We start from the raw sequence: 17,101 nt of genomic DNA on the forward strand, positions 1-17,101 counted from the left end.
CTGGTAGTTTCCGTGATCTATAAGAGATTGTGCCAGCTCTTTAGCGCTGTCAAAAGTAACAGGCCTTGATGCTAACACACTTGACTGGATCTGGGGCGACAGTCCCCAAATATATCTCTCTATTTTCTTGCTCTCTAGAGTAACCATATCAGGGCAAAGAATTGCCAGATCACAGAATCTATTAGTATAAACAATGAAAGTGTCTTGTGAACTAAGTCGCCATAGTTCGATATCAAATGAGAGTACGAATTTCTAAATAGATTAGATAACTGCCGAAATTACTGGTATATAAGATGTAAATGAGTTCGGGAAAATGACCTAACTATAGGTCTTACATCATACCATAAGGAAAATGTCGACAGTTTAGAAATCTAAGAAAGTACTTGAGAGACAGGAATATTTTACAGAAAAGTGCTACTTAGAGCTCAGTTAGGAAAGGCTATTCCTTATATCAAAAGAAAATATGTACTAGACATCTTCTACCGGCGATGGGATTTCCTGGGGAGAATCCTCGTATCCGCCAGTTGACGTACCACCTCTTGGAGATGTCGCTCGTGAGCCCTCTGACAAACTCGAAGGTCTATGACTTCGGTCCGAGATGCAGCTAACTGTTGTCGCGGAGTCTCATTGGTTCTTCTCGTCCCTTCGACAGCGTCTTCCAGATGTCGAATGCGGACGGTGTTAACGCCCGAGTTGGCATCAATTTCCATGACTCGGTCGATGGCTGCTCGACCTTGCTCGACATTTCGAGCAATCCTACGGATCATAACAGGCAGAGCTCGATCCGCAGAGCCACCTCCGCTAAGGTCATAGAAGCTTCGGTCCCCACAGTAGGGTAAGGGTTGACCCTGTTCGTCGCTCCAGCGATTTAAGTTTGTTGTCCACAAGGGTGTGGGACCTTGAAACGCGGGTTGGGGGTTGAGATTCGGGGCCTGACCCACTTGGGGTAGGTTGTTGACTTCAGGCTCTGAGTCAGAACTATCAGAAAAGCCTTCAGCATGGTGATCATCCAAAGCGATTGGGTGATCATCTTCTGGTTCTTCCTCTAGTCATCCAGCATCGCCTTGGTTTGGGAAGTACGGGTCGCCGTGGGGATGGAATCGAGCCATAATATCTACTCGAGAAAAGGGATATAAGAAATAACTAAATAGACGTACTAATTAGATAATTATAAGATGATCTTTATCAGTTACTCCAATACTTGTTTAGTGCATACCAGTTATATGTACTCAGGACATGATAGACCTTCGAATAAGTGACCCTAACTCTAAGCCCACAACCAAACAAGGAACAAAAAGTAAAGCAAAGATCACAGATTCTAAGTCTATGACGTCCTAGGTACATATAATCATAGTGTATCCACTTAGCAACTATTGACCTACTGATAAAGACCTTTTTAGTTCGTAGATAAGTAATTATAGTAACACCAAATACTCCCATGGTATTTCATTGTGGTAGTGTTGGTAAGTTTTTAGACTTGTTGCCATATCACAACCATTCTTGGGCATATGCTCATCACTCCTCGGACCAGCATAGTTGATCAGGCTATGCCACTCCCAGGACTGACCATACATCCCCAAGCTTACCTGTGATATTCAACAATCGTAATACTTTTGTTTTTGTCATTGTGACACTAATTTTTAGTATGAATGCAGGCATGTATACTTAGTTAAATATTTTATTATTTAAAAGTATAAACTCTTGGACAGAGTATTTTAATCCCATTGTATTTATAGTCTGTATATCTTTTATGGGTTGATATACTTAATTCATTATAAACAATGCTCTGATACCAATCTGTCACACCCCAAAACCAAGAACGGCGGAAACGTTCAGGGGTGGAGGACGTCATGTAAAGTATCACAACAGTGCAAAGTAGTAAACAAGCAACAACATCATCCATTGCATTAAAAGTAAAGTTTTAATACATGAGTGTTCATTCATAGTAATAAGACACCAAAATATGTAATCAAAATAAAAGACGAGTCTTGTCTGTGCTCCGTCTTCTCAAAACCTGGTCATCGTACCTGTCTACTCGTGACCTGAGAATACAAGTTATTTTGAAAGCGTAGATCAGCATAAAGCTGGTGAATTCATAAGTATTTTAGTGACATTGATTTGAAAAGTTGTTATGAAAGACTTGTAAATGTTTAATGAAACATTTAGTATAAGTATGAAAACCCTAGAAAATCCCATATTTCCTCCTAGTAAAAAAAAGTAGTCTTCTACCAAGACCCGAATGCTTTGAAGGTTTGCATTTTTGTATCAATGAAGGTTTTTCCCATGTGCAACTATTATTATAAATATATAGTCTACCTCATCGTTTATGTGAATGTGTCACAAAATAAAAGTAATAGGGAAAATTATATAATCATTGAAATCGTATCCTTTTGCCTTAGGATAATCACGGCGTGGAAACTCGCCGAACAGTACAACCGAGAACATCCGTCGATGAACAGGTCCCGCTGTAGCTAGCAGCCAGGTGTAGGATGGTCAGTCCCGTATAGTATATATAGTATCTCTCTCTGTATAGTATATAGTATTTCTCTCTGTATAACAAGTAATTGTATCTCTTCATATAGTATTTAGTATATTTGTATAGACTCATGAATGAACTGACTCTTGTGTAATTCCTTTTACTAGGAATAATATTTTGTATCTCCTAAACTATACCTATAATAGTTTACTGGAATGTAGATTGAATGTCCAAGTAGGTTTATACACCCTTGCTACACAAGAGTGTTGGAACTGAAGAAAGAATGAAAGCTCTCATATCAATACATATATGTATGAAACATAAGTGTATAGATATGGTTTTTAACAATAAGTTGAAAGAGGTTTTGTAATACATTTAAGAATTTTGAACAATAAGTAATAATGACTTGATGTCAGTTTATAAAACGATTCAAAAGTAGTTCATTTGATAACAAAGAATAAAATAACTGAAAACCATTGTATTTAACACATTTTGAAGTATGTGAAATCAGTTGGTTGAAAACACAGTTATAAATCACATATGATTGATTCTATAACTTCCTGTTTTCCACTTGTATTCCCCCCATGAAAGCATTTAAAATCATTTAAAAGGATTGATTAAGGGGTATGAACTCACCTGTAGTGAGTGGTTTGGATGAACGGATGATGTAGGATGCCAAGTGTCAAGTGAAGACTTGTACACACACAATGATCCTAGTTAACATATAACAACACATATATGTATCCACTTAGTCATAAAACAACTAATTAACCAAATTTAAGACATCCTAAGACATGTAAAACACTTGATTTAAGTGCTATAAGTCCTAAGGATTGCATCTAAGGGTGGTAGGACCTTGTAATTGAGTTTAGTGTTCAAGGGTAAACTCCTTTGGAGTTTACGGTTTTGTGACTAACTCTTATTGAGTTTACGGTCGTAAACCCATGAGTTTATGGCCATAAACTCATGGTACTTTTACCATGTTGAGTTTTGAAGCCTAAAAGGTCATACGAAGAATTCCTACTTCATATCTAAGCCTTTGGAAGTGATTAGGGCACCATTTCACTCCTTTGTGGAGTTTACGGTCCTTGGACCACTTCTCCTTATGTTTACGGCCGTAAACCCAAATGGTTTATGGTCTTTTTGATGTTTCAAGTCCTAATCAATTTAAGGATATGATCTAGACTAGTATCCAAGGCTTGGTAAGGGACTAGGGCACATTTTGGCCCCTTTATTAGGGTTTACGGTCCAAGAACATCTTGGACCGTAAACACCTTTGATCATGTGTTTCTTGGGTGTTTTCTTGATGATTAGAAGTGTAACAAGTCTTATAATACACTAGGGTAAGAGTACTTACTAGGTAGAAGCTTGAAAAGGTGCTAAAAGTCCAAGAACACTAGTGTGTGTTCTTGGTGTTCTTGGTGAAACTTGAAGATCTACACTTTTGGAATGATTTCACGGATGGAATCATGTAAGATCACTAGATTAAGTAAGATATCAACTTTTTAGGGATAGAAACACTTACAAAGTTGAAGATCAAGAAGAAAAGTTGGATGATACTTGAGAGGATTTGAGTTTGGATCTTGAAAATGTGAAAAAGTGGTAAATAATGACTAAGTGTCATATTTATACCCCCTTTTAGGGTTTACGACTGTAAACACCTTTGTTTAGTCCGTAAACTCCAAACTCTTGGAGTTTTGGGACATTATTGTTGCACAATAAACCCTAGGGCATCCTCTCTCCTGTTATCTCCTGAAGTACTAACTTCTAAACACTCAAACTTACTCCAAAAAGCTTGAAAGTTAGCAGAAACTGTTCTGACTTCTATTGAAGTGAATGGTTGTACAGAATAGAAATTTCGGGTTGTCACATCATCCCCCCGTTAGAAGGAATTTCGTCCCGAAATTAGAGTTTAAGCAAATAAGTAGTTACAAATAACTAAGTAAAAAGACGAGGATATTTCAGTTTCATCTGATCCTCTCGCTCCCAAGTGAATTCAGGTCCTCGCTTGGCGTTCCAGCGAACCTTAACTATCGGGATACGGCTTTGTTTCATTTGCTTGACCTCCCGGTCCATGATCTCTACTGGTTCTTCCACGAAGTTGAGGCTCTCGTTGATCTCGATCTCGTCGAGTGGGATTACAAGAGTCTCGTCGGACAGACACTTTTTCAAGTTCGAGACGTGGAAAGTAGAATGTATGTTACTGAGTTCGCGTGGTAAGTTAAGTTTGTAAGCTACAGGACCGATTCTAGCGAGAATCTCGAAAGGCCCTATGTATTACTACTTTCAAAGAACACACTTGTATTAAATTATACTATTAATGCAATGAAAGATGTTGTTGCTTGTTTACTACTTTGCATTTTTATGATACTGTACATGACGTCCTCCGCCCCCGAACGTTTTCGTCGTTCCGGTTTTGGGGTGTGACACTTTCACCATCTATTCAACAGTACCAGTTCCATCTGTCCCCTGCTTGTTCATTGAGGCATTTTTCCAGAATTCAGGAATCAGGTCTTTGTGGATGATTGGATTAGCACAGACAACATAAGAAATCCTATAGTTGTTCAAAACCACCATCATGGATTTGAATTCTTGATGAGTAGCAGGTGGATCCATAAGATATCCAGCAACATTGTCAGAGTCTACAAATTTAATCTGCTCTGCCATTTATCTGCACCAAACTAGCCAAGTGAGAATTGATTTAAAATTAAATAATTACGTTTAAATTTTGATTTCGGTTGAAGTCAAAGATTTAATCGATTTAGGTCAAAGGCAAGACTGCAGGCGTGTTCGGTTAAAGTCAAAGATTCCATCGATTTCGGTCAAAATTGATCGATTTCGTTCAAAGGAATTTTGACCAGACGTTTTCGGCCGAGAACCCCGATTTCGGTCGGATCTAAATCGATTTCGGTCGAATCCAGGTTGGACCGAAAACCCTCAGAACCTGTTCTAATTCAGAATTTTGAAAACCTTCGAACAATCAACTCGAAACCTGCAAATCCATGGAAACATGTACACCAAAGACACTTTAAACATCATTGCCATGATCGAAAACCACATATCTACCTAATTCACCGAAGAATTTGCAACACAAACACCGAAAACAGGCAAATTTTTTAGAACATTTTGAAAATGCTTGGAGAGAGGACAACAATGGCGGATTAGGTTTTCCAGTGGTAAACCCTAATTAGCTGAGAAGAAGGCATATATGGCTCACCTCAAAGATTTCCGCCCAAAATAAAAATAACCCTGATTTAAAAAAAATTCCTTTATTTTTACGTTTCAAAAACCAAAAAGAGAAATAAAAATTAAACACCATTAAAATTTTAAATTATTATTTTTTATTTTTATATATTTATTTTTATTTATTATTATTTTAATTTAATTTATTATTATTTTATTATTTCTCCCCTAAATTTGTGCATAACAATGAAAATATGTACAAATTTAAATAAAAATAAAAATGTAATCCAGAATAAAAACTTTTGGGATCAAACGTTATAGAACAAATTCATGAGGTTTATCAGCACACACATTCATGAAAAACTCTGGTCAATCATTGATATTGTGATCCACTTAAACACAAAGGACATGTTTCTGGACAGATCATGAGTGACGATATATAGCTACTATGTTCCTAGATAGACCATTTTGTCTGACGACAACCAGGGATATTGTTGTCCACTTAAATTTAGCTAGTAAAATCTACCAATCATCCTTTTCGTTATGGGTGTAGTTATGTTAGTATACTAGAACATGTTCCCCACTTCATATCATACCCTAGTAATCAAGGAAATTTCCTTAGAATCCTTTACTTCAGGTGAGTAGATAATCATTGTGGAATGCATATGTTGTGTCCCAAGTCGGATCTACCAATCACGCAGAGGGGAAAACATATGACTAACATAGAGAGTAGAATATTTCATATTTGTAGGAGACAATATATAGACTCAGAAGCAATGAACATCATATGAGTGCATATGTTGTGTCCGAGGTCGGATCTTCCGATCATGCAAAGGGGACAAAATATGGCTGACTAAGAAGGAAAGAATAACGATTTTAAACAGACCCAATTTATCAGAACCCCTCGGTCACCCCCTGTCAATACCAAAATTAAGGACACGAGTCTATATGCCAATGAAGTGTTGAGCCACATATCTAGATGATAGTGAGCTTTAATTTATGTCAGAGGCTTCCTTGTCAATTTTACTGTTAAACCTATCCAATCGTCGTATTGTCAGTCCAAATGAAGTTTTCTAAGTTCAAACGAGTCCACATTGTCTAGTCCATTAGTCTCAGTCCATTATGCCTACCAACACATTGAACACAGAGTTTATACAATTCAGCTTCAGTGCTTTACACGTATTTCGTTTGCCCTTTATCACTAACTCATATCACTTCCCAAAAGATTGTCACAAAAATTCCTTTACTAAAACAAAATGGAAGAAAATAAGAAATACTAAATAAAATTGAAAAGAAATTTCAGTTTTCGAAACGTATCATCTTAAGAAATCCCACAAGCACGAGCTTGAATTTTTTTAAGAAAAATTAGGCTTTTGAACAAATGAAGATCAACTTATTATCACAGAGAAGAGAAGAGTCAAAAAATTCAAACTGTAGTTAAGCAATTGAAGAAATCCCTATTTGTGATCTTTCTTTTTCTTTTCCCGAAAAGGACACATGCTCTCCATGAAAATTCTGAATGTCATGCATAAGAGCGATGTCCCCTATCATGTGCCTGGAACAGCCACTATCAACATACCGAAGTCTGATGATATTCCTCCATAGCTGCTCCGGCACAGAGTGTGGGATAAGTTGGTCTTGTGAACCCAGTTCATTTTGAAACTGGGTTGACCTTTACCATCAACACATGATACACTTTTCCAAGTTATATCCTGTTTATCAAGCACAGAAAATGAAGAGACGTTAGAATTTTTAGGTGATTTGGGAATTGAAACCTTTGGTACGCATCTGTAGTCGGGTTTACACATTTTCCTATTTAATCGGATGGATGTTTCAGCACTTGCTTTGGAGCTTGAGATCGATTGCTAAGATGACCTTGAACTTACTGATCTCAGTCTGACTGAACTATTTCTCAAATTGGGCTTCTTGTCCGACTTGCCCTTTTTGACCTTTTTAGCATTCCAATCACCACTTCTTGAACGTGACCTCAAAGGATTTCTTGTGGAATATCTCCCCCTTGGCACGTTCTTCCAACCTTGTTTATAGTAGGGAACATATGAACGATGTGGGCAATTTCTAGCAATGTGACCGGGAGTCCCACAGTTGAAACAAGTTTGTCTTTTCAAATAAATAAGATTGTGACTTGGTCCTTGTCCAAATGAAGTTTGTTTCAAAGACCTTCCACAAGCACAAACACATTTATTAGACTGTTTAGCAAATTTTTGTGGCTTGAATTTTTCAACAGTGGGATTATTATCATCACGAGTTTTTGTTCTGCTCGAACCCATCTTGCACAGTTACTTTATATGCACATGAAGTAGAAGCATCATAATCATTTACATTAATACTCTTAGTTGGGTCGGGTTGTTCAGTCTTGATTAGGGAAATTACAGGGGGCTGGCCATATTGTGCAGGAGTCTCTATCTCTTTGGTTTCAAGGGGCAGAGTATAGTTATCATTGAAAGGAGGTGGAACATTATGATACCCTAGACCCGTACCCTGTTTGTCTTTCCACATTAATTGTTTTTCTATCATAGACTCAACTTTCTCACTTGACACATCAAATTTCTACAAAGTAAAGTCAGCATCCTCAAATTTAGCCTTCAATGCATCAAGTTCAACAGTTAATTTTGCAATTTTCTCCTTGGTAAATCGATAGTGAACACATTTGGTGTTGTACTCTTCTTTAATCATGCTTAAATATTTTATTTGAGCTTCTAGTTTTTCTTTAAACGGTTTATTTATTTTCTTCATTGCATATATTTCGTTTTTTAGGTCAAAAACCTCTCTAACCAAAAATTCATTATGTTCACGGTATTTATTTATTTAGTCTTCAGAGTATTGAGAACATGAGGTTTCATTTACCTTCTTGGTGATTGAAGAACTCATTATTCACCAAAAAAAATTGACCGAAAACCAAAAAAATAAATACTTTCTGACCGAGAACACCAATAGTCAACACCCTGTTGATGGAGAACCTTGAAGGTCAAATTTTTGACCGAAATCCCTAAAAGTCAAAAGATTGACCAAAAGTACTTAGCCGAGAACTATATGTTTTGGCCGAAAACTCTTCCAAACCGAAAACCCAAGTCTTTTCACCGAGAATGTTACTCAGCCGTCGAGGACGCTGAGATGAAGTCGAAACTTGGTTTTGATTGAGTTTCCTTATCCAATGAATCCAAAATTTTGGTAAATTACCAAAAAACGATTTCCAAAGCAATATCCTCCAAAATTAATGAAGAATTACCAAGAAAATGATTAACATGAAGAACAGCAACACGATGAACAGCTAAAAATTTTAATACAACTCAAAAATACCTTAAACTAATTAATGTTTCGAAAATTGATACCAAACAGCCTTAAGTCGATTGTAAGGCTTTGATACCACTTGTATGTCCCAAAACTCGGATCTTCTCAAGGTATCAATGGAATTGTTTGAGTTAATGCGGAATCTTAATCAAACAACTATGAAAAACAACCAAACAATTAGATGAATCGATGAACATGTTTCAATGAATGCACACAATTATATTAATCAATTTTCAGGTACATTCAACTACTCTTCAACCGTGAATAGACTTCCAAACTCTCAAAAACGCATTCTAACCTAGAATAGCTATACATAGACCATATTTATACTACACCAACTAACCTAAAGCCCAAACATTACAAGCCTACCGAAAACACTAAGCCCACAACCGAGAGCCATATAAAACATATAAAACAAAGCATAAACCGCAAAATATAGCCCAACATTACTACCCACTTGGTTACTTAGTGAAGACTAACTGTTATTCTTGCCTCCACCTTAATGTTGCCTTCCTATTCATCGTTTCTCCAACCCTATTTGTATAATATATCAAGTTCATTAGAACTTGTCTAATCTCATCACTATATCCACAACAGTGATCAATTACCTGATCACTAATCAGACTCGGTAACTATTTGTCACCCAAACTAGTCACATTTTAAAATATAATTCACTAAACACTTTACACCGCAAGCCGTAAATTAATTTGACAAATCTCGATAAATTAGGGTAATTAACACGAAATGACCAGATTAACATTTAACAATTCATCGGGTTTGTAATAGCTTCATATCACGAAATCATGTAACACATACTCAGGTCTAACAATTCTCTACAATTATCACATACATGTGTTTACGTAAAACGGGATAAAATATACCTTCGTTGATCTCGTAAATAAACGTATGTACTCCCGTACACTAGTATAACTTCATCGGGATAATCTCCCGAGAATACTTCCTGAGCAGCATCTTCGATCGAACGAGTCAAAATCTATCAAATGACACAAAAACCCTTGTATTTATATCCTTCAGTGGTCACGCCGTGACTATATATGTGTCACATCGTGACACTTAAATGAATATTGGTTTCACCACTTGTTATACTCTTCCGCTAAGTGTCTCGGTGAACTCCTCCTTTCATGTCGTAATACTTATATTGTCATCTTGTGACATGTATACCTTCATGTAGTGGGAATCAAAAGTTGACCGTTGACTTTGACTTTCATTGTCTTTTCTCAAATAGCAATGTACTTTCATCTCAACTTCAAACAGTCGTAACTTTCTCATATGAACTCTGTTTTGGACAAACTTTATATCCAGGAAACCATCTCAGAGTGAACTACCATTATCTTTCACAATTTCCTGATCTAACTCTACTCATTTTATTGATATAACACAATAAGTACAAAAATATACATATTGCGTCACCAAATCATCATCAATTCATTGTTTTAAGTTAACTCCAAATCAAAGGTATACCAAACACATACTTTAACTCACAACATGACGTTTTAGGTCTTTACATATCTCGTAATTGTTCCTGTCATGAAAACATGTGTCACAACATGATTGAAAAATACGATAAGTATTGGGCCGACCTTGAAAAATTAAATGACTTTTGTATTTTGCGGTCATATTAGATCCATGATTCAAGTTCGATTTTCTTCAAAAAGCCTTTGAGAAGTTTATCAAGTTGAAGAATACACAAAAAGATACCATGCTCAACTTGGAAGTCAGTTTGAAGGCTAAGGCCTTAATACTGGGTCTTTAAAAAAGATTTGAGAATTTTTTTTAATTTCTACGAATCAAAGTTTGACAATATCGACTCTTCTCAATGTCAAACACATGGTTATGAATGTGTAGTTGTGATTGATGATGAAAACGACTTCATGAGTAATTTAATAGTACAAACATATTACCCATCAACATCAATCGAAATAGAGGTGACCTGATACCTAAATGAGCAGTCAGTTAAATACAATAAAGATTTTGATATTCTACTTTGGTGGAAACAAAACACATCTTGTTACCCTATTGTATCCCATATGGCAAAAAGTATAAATTTATTATTTGTATACATTTTTATAATTATATTTTAACACTTTTTTTTGTTTATGTTGATAGATATTTTGGGACTGCAAAATCTCTATCGTGGCGTTAGAGGCGGCTTTTAGTACAAGCGTACGGATATTTGATCCATACCAAACAAATGTGCTTGTAAATATAATAGATGCTTTGTTTTGCACCCAATATTGGGTAATGAAATCAAGAAAGCCATGTGTGGACAATATTATTGAAATTTTGAAAGACGATGAGGTCGCGAAAGCTTTAGAAGAGGCAATAAACAATGGAGTTGGAGAGGGAAAACAACCAATCTATATTCCTGAATAGTTAATTCCTATTTGACAAATGTTATTTTGGATATGGTTAAAAACTTAAGATTCATATTTTATTTTGGGTGTTGAATATTTAATGTTTAATGTTTAACTTATATACTTATATATGAATTTATAGGTGTTTAATATTTACTGTTTAGTATGTTCCAATAACTATATCTCAAAATTTTTGAGTTCGGAGTTTATTTTCTTATATCTTAAAAATAGTTAATTTGTGTTTACATTCTTACAACATAAATTCTATTTTTTGTTTGCACATTTGAAACAATTATATGTACTTTGCATTCTTTTTAATTAACAAATTTGTTTCTTTAGAATATTTGTTATGAAATCATATGCTACAAAAGTCATAAAAAATAAAATGTTTATATTCATATTGTTAATGTTATTCGGGTTATAGAATTCTAATACGGTTTATTCGGTTCTTTTCGGTTATTCGAGTAAGATCCACACCGAGCCAATTAATATCTGAACCGAATCGAACCCGTATTGGTTATTTATTCTGATTTTCAGTTTATACAATAACCCTTATTTGGTTTCCAGGTTATTCGTGTTCAAGTCGATCCGGTTCGTTTCCAATCCGAATAACATCCCCATATATATATATATATATATATATATATATATATATATATATATATATATATATATATATATATATATATATATATATGGAAAAGTGAATATACCCTTAAGGGTATATAAACTTATATACCCAAATTCACCATACTACATTATTTTATATCATATATATACACTATAAGTGTCCAATATTCTTATAATTCAACTTCTAACTAGATTCATTTCCAAGATTTTTATAAAGTTCACATTTATCTTCCTCTTACATAATTTTAATTTTCAACTATAATATATATAGCCTAGTAGATGTTCGGTAAAAAGTTTTGATGTAAGACGAAGATAATAGTGAAAATTTAAAAATTTTGAAAATAAATCAAGTTAGAGATTGAAGTTTAAAAACATTATAATGAATATATAAAAAAAAACGACGTATTATGGTGGGTTTGGATACCTAAGCCTATATACCCTTAAGGGTATATTCACTTTTCCCATATATATATATATATATATATATATATATATATATATATATATATATATATATATATATATATATATATATATATATATATATATATATATTCTCAGGTTCAATATATAGTTTTTTAGGCTATGAAAATAGAAAGTATTTGATAGACAAACTTTTAAAATTTCTAATTAAAATAACATCTAAAATTTTTTTAATTTACGAATACACCATTTTTTATCAGTAAAACTATTTAATGTGATACATTTTATTTACGCTAGTTTTCATTTTTTGCTTATTTAATGTTCTTTTTTAAAAACCGTATTTATATATTTTTATAACTTAAAAAATGTTTCTAAAATTCTTTTTCATTTAAATGTATTTATATGTTTATATGTTGTTGAGAAAAAAATTGGACGACGTACAGAAAATATGCAAAATAAAAGTAATTTAGTGATTTAAGAACGAAACAATAAATATGATGTCGAAACAATATGGTTGTATCTTAACTAAGCTTGCCTGCAAGACCTAAAGTTAAAGAATGGCGAACAACACAAATGTGAAAAATGCAACTTATATACTTTTGAACAATTCATAACCACTCTGGTTATAGATTAGAAAGGTACAACCAAAAGACCCGGCCATGCTTAAGTATGATGGAATGATGAATATCAATCTTCAAAACACTTAAGGTCAGGAGTGTCTTTGCATCAATCTTCATAACCATCTTTACATAATCCCAAACACTCTTTGTATCATCAAAAACTTATCTATATATGTATAAAATCTTTTAAATAAAAAAAAAATAACTTTACAAACGTTTTATATATATATATATATATATATATATATATATATATATATATATATATATATATGTGTGTTTTTCATATGTATTACTAAATACATACATACAACTGCTTTTATTTTATTTTTATTTAAATGCATTTATAAGTATTATTAAATACATGCCTAAAAGCATTTAAACGAAAAATGAGATTTGACAATGTTTCCTAATATATATATATATATATATATATATATATATATATATATATATATATATATATATATATCCTAAGAAAGATTTTTATAGTTCTTTTTTGATTTATTATATTTTTATAAATATTTTTAATAATACGTATAAATACGTTTAAATTAAAAAAGATTTTGAAATCGGTGTAAAAATATATAAAAACATGTTTTGTATATATTTAATATATTTATACATATTTTTATACATATAATTGTTTTTATATGTATAATGATGTATTTAAAATGTATTATAAGCATACTTATTTAATAATATTAATAATAAAGAATTTAATAAGTAATATATTTATTAACGATTTTAATAAAATAATAAAATTAAAAATAAAGGTTTTTTAGAAAAGTACCAACATATTGGATAAGTTTACAAAAGTATCGAAAACTAATTTGTTACTGGTTGAACCGGAAAAAAAAAAAAGGTTAGAATGAATTTTTTTACCGACTTTTAATAATTTAAAAAAATGGACAATTTCGTAAATTGGTTCACAATATAAAACTTTTTTGAAGATTTCCTTTGATTTATCCAACATTATTTAACAAGAAGTAAGTAAAATAAACAGATGGAATAAAAATCAAAGATATTGCTGCATTAGGAATAAAATAGAACAATATAAATAATTAAACATGTAGATTAAAAAAAAGAGCACATTTGAGGGGTTGCTGAATGAAGAGACCTGGGGATACCAGAAGTCTCGACGTTGATGTGGTTGTGGTAAGCGACGTCAAAATGGTGCAGTTTCTGGTGTGAGGTGCCGGTATACTAAGCCTGGAAAAATGAGTAAAAATCGTACAACAGGTTGCAAGGAAACGTTGGTCAAACATTTGCTTTTATTCAAACTATTTTTGATACAATCATGGCCTACTTTCTAGGCAGTTTGTGGTACACAGATTTCCAACTATTTGAAGTACCAGTAAACACCTTTTTTCTCCGTGCTCTCATCTGGTTCAACGTAGATGCACTCCTTTGTGTCTCGCCACATGGCTTTTAACACGGGAGTGTCATCGTACTTGTAGTAGTCACCTAACATAGGTTTCACAGCCTCTCGAGCTTCGATTGCATGATAATGTGGTATTGTCGGGAACAAATGATGAACCACGTGAGTTTGATTTGCATTATGGAAGACCCCGTTCAAGATACCAAAATCCCGATCGATTGTCGATAAAGCACCTCTTAGCCAATCCCATTCGGTTGAGTCATAGTGTGCGATCGATGGGTGTGTGTGATTTAGGTAAGTTAAGAACACAAAGAAACCACTCATCACAAACAAAGGAATTCCGTAGAGAAAAAGTGTTGACTTTACACCTTGTGTCACGGAGAGATGGTATAACGCATAGAGAACAGCCATGATTCCAACATCCGATAGCACAACCTGACCACGCTCGCTATTGTTGAAGATACCACTTTGTGGTAAGTAATGGTTGGCAAACCCTTCGTAATCACGACCATAAACGTTAAAGATTAAGTACAAAGGCAAGCCCATGGTGGTACGTAGGACAAGAGTAAACACGTTGCCTGGTCCGTTGTTCAAAAACTCAGAGAACAACGTATCAGACTTGCGTTTTGGGATGTACACCTCGTCGTACTCGATTGAATTCGTGTGTGCATGGTGACTCCGGTGACTGTACTTGAACGAGAAGTATGGCGTCAGTGTAACAGAATGGATGAAGAAACCAACTGCATCATCGATCCATTGGTACTCGCTAAAGGCATGATGGCCGCATTCATGTCCAAGAACCCAAAACCCCATCAGAATACTACCTTGAGCGAACCAATATACAGGCCAGGCGACGTAGGAGAGGGATTGAGGGAGCAACGGGATGTAGTTTGCTGCAAGATAGTAGAAGGCATAGATTATGATAAGATCACGAGAGAAGGAGGCAAAGGAATGAACAAGAGAACGTTTGAAACAGTGTGGTGGGATGGTTTTTTTGAGGTCACCGATGCCAAATGGAGGTTTTGAAATAGGAACACGTTCGAGAACGTCTTTCCCTGTCATTTGGCTAACGGTGGAAGCTTTGAATAGCCGATAGAAAATAGGGGATTATTTATAGATCGAGATTGCAGAAATAAGTCAAAGATATTCTTGCCTGAACGGCACCGCCAACTTTGAATATACATTCAACAGCTTGATTTGTCATATTTTATTAAGTCGTCGATGCGGCCTCGAAATAATTAAACAATTCTTATTATTATTATTTTTTATTATTTAATATTTTTGTTTACTCCTTGATTTTGGTTTAATAATCATAGGCCCAATTGCCGATAGGTAATGGCAGTGATTCTTCGTAGAACAAATCTCGAGTTTTAATTCCTAAAAAAAGAATAATGCAGTATCTTCTATTCGCAAGACAAAACGTGTATATATATTTATCAAATTTATGAAACACTTGTGGGGTTGGTTCCTGTCAGGTATCTTAAAAAAATTGGACCAATTAGTTTAGCTGGTTAAAACCATCAGGCACCACTTATTAGAATGTTTTTTCGTTACAAGTTTTAAAAAACCGATTGAAATATAATTCAAAAATCAGTATGGTTTAATGAAAAACTAGTTGATTGTTATTTCATTCATACCTTATTGTTTGATAAAAAACTATATCTGAATTTTTTAATGTTAAAAAATTTGGAGGAGTTAAAATATCGGCTTCTTTTTATTAGAACAATTTATTTAGTTATTGATATTTTGAGAGTGTTAATTAAGAATGATTTTTGTTATGAAGCTTATAATTTAAAATAACAAATTGCCCTTAGTAATTTATCTTTTACTCAATGTTTTAAAAACCGGTTTGAACCGGCCGGTCGAACCGGTTGGACCGGGAACCGGTAGAGGGAGCGGTTCAACTATCACCGGTTTTATGTCGATTTCTGAATCGGATTGAACCGGTCGGTTTTTAGAAAAACTCGGTTGAATCGGTCAAAATAAATCGGTTAAACCGGTTAAACCGAATAAAAATATATGGAAAATATCACAACTAGCATTTTAGCTAGGAAATTCTGTTTTCATGTAAACATCAGTTATTATAAAACCTTGTACTCTAAGTGAGTATCATGTTATATGTTAACATGAAATCATCCATTCGAGTCCAAACTTTTGATTTAAGTTCAAAACCTAATACAATACGTCTCATATGTTCAATTATTGATTGAAAACCCTAAAAATCTCGGTTCAAGGTTACTATCGACTAGGATTCTCTTATTGGGCCTAATGGACCAATAAACTTTCAATTTGACTACTTTGGGCCTAGGAACCCTATTTACGCTCTAATTGGACCCACATCTATGAAACTAAAGCATTTTGGGCCATGTGGGCCTAGAATAATTCATTTTATCTCTAATGGGCCATGATGGGCCATAACTTATTTCATTAGCCCTAATGGGCCGTAAACTCCATTCCTTTTTATCTTATTGGGCCGTAAACACATAGGTAGGCCCAATGAGCCGAAAACTTGTAACGACCCAAATTTTACAAAGAAAATTTTCATTTTTAATTAATCAACTATTTTCATAAAACATAAAGATTCCAATAATCGTTTTCAAAACTATCAACATTCCAACATTATTATTTTCAAAACATGAGAGTGCCCCCCAAACCAGATCGGAAAAGAGAGGTAGAGTGCACGCCGCATCATCACGCCTTGCCT

General features: G+C 34.1%; 1 pseudogene; it reads right to left on the bottom strand.

The window, feature by feature from the left end:
- Positions 1–14,272: 14,272 nt before the first annotated feature.
- Positions 14,273–15,494, bottom strand: LOC145167791 (delta(12) fatty acid desaturase DES8.11 pseudogene; annotated as a pseudogene).
- Between the last annotated feature and the right edge of the window lie 1,607 nt (positions 15,495–17,101).

Source organism: Lactuca virosa, chromosome 3 (genome assembly GCF_052849685.1).
Source record: "Lactuca virosa cultivar CGN04683 chromosome 3, Lactuca_virosa_CGN04683_v6, whole genome shotgun sequence".
In the NCBI taxonomy this organism is placed as follows: Eukaryota; Viridiplantae; Streptophyta; class Magnoliopsida; order Asterales; family Asteraceae; genus Lactuca; species Lactuca virosa.